This window comes from Gossypium arboreum, chromosome 2, assembly GCF_025698485.1.
Source record: "Gossypium arboreum isolate Shixiya-1 chromosome 2, ASM2569848v2, whole genome shotgun sequence".
Lineage (NCBI taxonomy): Eukaryota > Viridiplantae > Streptophyta > Magnoliopsida > Malvales > Malvaceae > Gossypium > Gossypium arboreum.
In genome coordinates this window covers 99,209,603-99,214,215 of record NC_069071.1, presented here as the reverse complement: position 1 = coordinate 99,214,215, position 4,613 = coordinate 99,209,603, and the positions used below count along the sequence as shown (strand labels likewise).

The following is a 4,613-nucleotide window of genomic DNA, read 5'->3' as shown; positions in this document are numbered from 1 at the left end:
AGAAATAAGGTGAAACTTAAGATACACGGAGAACGAGCAAGAAGACGATACTCAACCCCCAACCGGAGAGATTGCTGAAAACCAAGGCAATCAGCTACTTCCTGCAATTGCGGCTAATCAAAATCCTGCTCCACGTACTATGTATGGCTATGCTAAACGTTCTTTAACAGGAAGTGAGTCAAGTATAGTTGGACCTGCTATTGCTGCGAATAATTTCGAACTGAAACCTAACACAATTCAGATGATACAATAGTTTGTTCAGTTTGATGGTTTGTAGGATGAGAATCCCAACGCTTACTTGGCCAATTTTCTGGAATTTTACGAGACTTTCAAAATTAATGGCGTTTTGATGATGCCATTCGCCTTCGGTTATTCCCTTTTTCACTGAGAAACAAAGCTAAACAGTGGTTGAACTCGTTACCACGAGGATCTATCACTACTTGGGAACAAATGACCGAAAAATTTTTACTAAAATATTTTCTGCTGGCTAAAACGGCTAAGATACATAATGATATCTCTTGTTTTGTGTAGATGGACTTAGAAACACTTTACGATGCATGGGAGAGATACAAGGATCTATTGCAAAGGTGCCCTCACCATGGGTTACCTCTATTGCTGCAAGTTCAAACGTTCTACAATGGTGTAAATCCCTCGAAAAGACAGATGATTGACGCAGCTGTTGGAGGAACCATCAACAACAAAACACCTGAAGAGGCTAATGAATTTATTGAAGAAATGTCACTAAATAACTATCAATGGCAAGTCATGAGGACTAAGCCAACAAAAACAGCAGACGTTTATAATGTCGACTCAGTTACTATGCTGTCAAATCAGGTAGAACTTCTCAATAAAAAGATTGATGGTTTACTTGGTTCTACGCAGGTACATCCAGTAATGAGGTGTGACTCAAGTGGAGGAGGTGTGCATACATAATATCAATCATTCAATCCTACAACCGAAGAGGAACAAGTCAAATATATGGATAACAATAACTTTAGATCTCAAAATAACCCATACAGTAATACTTATAATGCAGGTGGGAAGAACCACCCAAATTTCTCCTGGGGTGGTCAAGGGAATCAAAAGCCACAAAATCCTCAAGGTTTTCAACAGCCACCTTATCAACAAGAGAGGAAACCGAATCTTGAGGAGATGCTCTCTAAATTCATCTCAGTGTCAGAAACCCGTTTCCAAAATACCAAGACAACACTTAAAAATCAACAAGCATCGATCCAAGGACTCAAAACTCAGATAGGCCAGCTATCCAAACTAATCTCCGAATGACCACAAGGTAGCTTACCAAGTAATACTGAACCTAACCTAAGGGAACACCTCAACGCAATTAGTACTCAAGATAAGGAATGATTCATTGCGCCTGAGCTAGAATTGATGCTAGAAACTATGGTGAGCAAAGGTAAAAGTGAGGTAAGTCATAACAAAACGGTGAATGAAGAATACAAACCTCGTGTCCCATATCTTAATGTGACAAGGAAAGACTGGTCAGACGAACAATTCGGTAAATTCCTTAAAGTTTTGAAAAAATTACATATTAACTTACTGTTTATTGAAGCTCTATTGCAGATGCCGAATGCAATGAAATTTTTAAAAGAGCTCTTAGTAAATAAGCAGAAGTTGGACGAAGCGTCACATGTGGAGCTAAACATAGTCTACTCAGCTATTCTACAGAATAAGCTACCCCACAAATTGAAAGATCCAGGGAGTTTTACAAGCTGATTTAGGGGCTAGTATTAACGTCATACCTTAAAAAACGTTTAAGTAACTAGGTCTTGGGAAACCTAAACAAACTAGGATGAGCATTCAATTGGCAGATAAAACTATAAGATTTCCTAGGGGTATTATTGAAGATGTACTAGTGAAAGTAGATAAGTTCATATTTCCCGTTGATTTCATTGTTCTAGACATAGAGGAGGATAATAACACCCCTTTGATTTTAGGGAGGCCCTTTTTAGCAACTGCTAAAACAATTATTGATGTTGGCACAGGTGAGCTTACACTTCGTGTGGAAGACAAAACAATCACCTTTCAAGCTCATGATTCTGGCATCACATCAAACATTGAAGGTAATGGTCCACACCATTCTACTAAACCTAACAATATGGTGCAACCTACTTTGTAGAAAATGAGTCTGAAGGAACCACACGAATCGTTCTCAAGCAATAGTAGTGGACCTATTCATGAAGACTGAAGACTACAAATCGAGGAACTCGATGAATGGTGGACGCACAAACCAAGAACACCCGACAAACCGAAACTACGCCAAAACGAGCCCGATACCTCTCCAAATCAACTTAAGGTTGGTGATAAGGTCTTATTAAACGCCGCAGATCCCCACATTGTCACTACCACACTGAATGAGGAAGACTCTCTTATGGTACTCAGTATTTTTCCATTCAGTACGATAGAGGTGAGTCATCCTAAGTTCGGCACTTTTAAGGTAAACAACACCCGATTAAAACCTTATTTTGATAAGATTGATAGTAGGAATGGGGAGTATAAACTCCTCAAACCACCATGACCATTCACTGAACAGGTAAGTCGAGCTTAGAATATAAATAAGTGCTTCTTGAGAGGCAACCCGAGCGCTAATATTATTAATTTCTTTAAATTCTGATATTTAACTCCTAACCTACTAATAGAAATCTTGAATACAAGTGTTTCCACAGAGACATGGCCAAGCACACGGGCGTGCCTAAGGCCGTGTGAAAATAGGGAAAAAGAATTCCCCAACACGGGCAGCGATAAAACCTGCCAAAACAACATGGGGGTGTGACATGCCCGTGTGGAAGTGTAACATCCTGATTTTGGGCTTAGTCAGAACAGTGGTTTTAGGACCACAAATTTGAAGAGGAAAATTTTTTTATTATATTTTTATGGTCTACGATTTCACGGAATGATTTCATGAAAATTTCGTTCAAAAATTTCGACGTTTGGGCACTCAATTTGGTCAAAAGGACTAAATTGTAAAAAGTACAAAAGTTGAGTTTTACATGCTAGAAATGTTTAATTGTTATGATTTTTTAAATCAAAGGTCCTTAAATGGAAATTAGACCATTTTGAAGTTTGTGGAGAATAATTGGACGTGGATGAATATTTTTTGAAAGTTTAGTAGTAAGGGCATTTTGGTCATTTGTATATTAAATGAAATAAAATGGGAAAAATAACACAAAATGGTCATCTTCTCGACATGGAGGCCGAAATTAGCATGGGGGAAGCCATGGCTAGGGTTTTCAAGCTTTCCAAGCTCAATAGTAAGTCTGTTCTAGCCCCGTTTTTCAAGTTCTTTACGTTTTTGGAATCCTGGTAACTTGATTAAGCTTATGCTAGTAATAATTCAACCTAGGGCTCGTATTTGGAAAATACCCATAGGTGAAATTTGTGTATTTTGGTGTTTTATGATATAATATGAGGTTTTAAATTATGTTAGACAACTTGTGCTACTCGGTTTTAAGTGAAAACGAGTAAAAGGGCTTAATCGGTAAAAATACCTAATAGTCATAAGTGCATGTTAGAGTGAGAATTTGATGTTGTTATAGAAGGGAGAAATGATCAGCATGTCATAAAACATAAGAATAAGGGATGAAGTTTAATTCTCGAGCTTAGGGGCAAAAGTGTAATTATGCAAAAGTTTAGGGGCAAAATGGTAATTTTGCCAAAGTTCATATTAAAGGCTGTTTTGATGAATGTATGTATTAAATAAATTAATTTGGTATTATAGATCAATAGAAACGAGATTCAAGTCGTGATCGAAGGAAAAACAAAGTTTACAAGGAATAGGCCCGATTGCTAATATTTTGTATCGAGGTAAGTTCGTATGATAATAATAATGCAATGTTATGTTTGAATTATATTTCTTACTATTATTGCATATATTGTATGATTTAATATATTGGAAAAGTTGATGGAATGGTGTTTATGATGTGGAAATATGACATGAAAGAATGTTACATGAAGTGCAAGAAAATGATGATACATGACAAGTGATATATGAAATATGTGATTTATGTTATGTAAATTCTTAAAAGCTGATTTTCTATTTGAGTTGTGTCTTATTATACTATGAATGGACAATTGGTACTATGGATAGTGAGATCGACACTTGAGTAAGTTCAGATATAAATAATCTATCGATTCTTTTTATGTTAATATATTTTGATATCATATGAAATGTGGTCGCCTATCAAATGATTATTTGATATAAATTATGAATTTAAATTGATTACGCACAATTTAGTAAAATGTTGAAAAGTGAGAATTTCCAGTTGAACCTTGAATAGAAACGATACCAATGAGCTATTGTGAGGTCACGTGTGTAGTACTAAGTGCAGCCAGATAATTGGTCGCATGTGTAGTACTAAATGCAAAGCTACTATGCTACTCGATAACTTCGATCACGTGTGTAGTACTAAGTGCAAAGCTACTACGTGTATCGATGGTTAGGTCACGTGTGTAGTACTAAGTGCAGGCTACTACGTACCGGATAATTGGTCGCATGTGTAGTACTAAGTGCGAGCTACTATGCGTGCACAGATAGCCGACTACAAGTGTGGAAATGAGAAAATGTGCAGGCAATTGTGTATCTGCTATTATTCTGA

The 4,613-nt window shown here is 36.8% G+C and overlaps 1 non-coding gene across 1 annotated transcript; it reads right to left on the bottom strand.

Annotated features, from left to right (window-relative positions):
• Window positions 1–499: 499 nt before the first annotated feature.
• Window positions 500–605, bottom strand: LOC128289870 (small nucleolar RNA R71). Its single transcript, XR_008279512.1, has one exon. It is a non-coding gene; the product is annotated as a small nucleolar RNA R71 (small nucleolar RNA).
• Window positions 606–4,613: the final 4,008 nt, after the last annotated feature.